Source organism: Rana temporaria, chromosome 1 (genome assembly GCF_905171775.1).
Source record: "Rana temporaria chromosome 1, aRanTem1.1, whole genome shotgun sequence".
NCBI classification, from domain to species: Eukaryota; Metazoa; Chordata; class Amphibia; order Anura; family Ranidae; genus Rana; species Rana temporaria.
The window spans coordinates 614,806,066-614,807,224 of record NC_053489.1 but is presented as its reverse complement, the minus strand read 5'-3'; positions in this window follow the sequence as shown (position 1 = coordinate 614,807,224).

The window sequence follows — 1,159 nt, the reverse complement described above, 5'->3', positions numbered from 1 at the left end:
TTCTCATTGCCTGCGGTATAGCAGAGTCTCTGAGCCACACTACGCCTTCCAAGGGTATCTCAGACATTGCTTGTTCCATATGAATCCATGACTTGTCTTTTTGAGATACACACCAGTCCAGTACCCTTGTTAGGTGTAGTGCCTCATGATAACCGACTGGGTCTGGAAACCCCACCCCTCCTCTTTCTTTTGGTAGAGTCAAAACGTCTCTGTGAACTCTTGCTGGTTTTCAGGCCCATATGAACCCCGCAAACCTTGATCTCAGGTCTCTCAGGAACCCTAGGGGAATCTTAATCGGTAAAGTCTGTAGCAGATATAGCAATCTCTGCATTACGTTCATTTTTATAATATTAATTCTGCCAAACCACGTGAAGACTTCCTTATCCCATCTGTGTAGAGTAGATCTACTGGAGGGGCAAAGTTTAATTTGAATATTCTATTCAATTTATTTGGTATTTTAGTCCCCAGATATCCTATATGGGAGTCTGTCCATCTAAACACAAACGAGGTGGATAACTGATGATGCAACAAAGTATTCATCTCTACGCCCATTGCTTCTGATTTATTGTAATTTACCTTAAAGTTGGACAGACCCCCATATTTGAGTATCTCCGATAGTAATGAAGGACAACACTGGAGAGGTTATGAAAAACAAAAGATTATCCACGTATGCGGCCAGTTTATGTTCCTTTCCTTTTAATGAAATGCCCCTATCTGGGTTTGCCCTGATTGCTCTTAAAGAGGGTTCCAACATCAAGATGAAAATAATGGGCGATAGTGGGCAGCCCTGCTGTGTTCTATTGCATATGGAGAAGGGTTCTGACAGTATATCATTTATCTTGACCCTGGCTTTAGGGGTGGAATATAGGCTCATAACCCAGTTTTGCATCCCTTTCCTTAATCCTATATGTTGCAAAGCGGGTCTCAGGAAGGTCCAGTCTACTCTATCAAACGCTTTTTCTGCATCTGTAGATATGAGCACTAGGGGTTTTTGATGATATTGTAAGTAATATATAGAACTTAAGACCCGTTGCGTGTTTTCCCTTCCTTCTCTCTCCGGGGTGAACCCCACTTGATCCAGATGTATTACGGCAATATTGAGAGTATTTTCGTGAGAATCCTCAGGTCCACATTTAACAGCGATATTGGACGATAACTC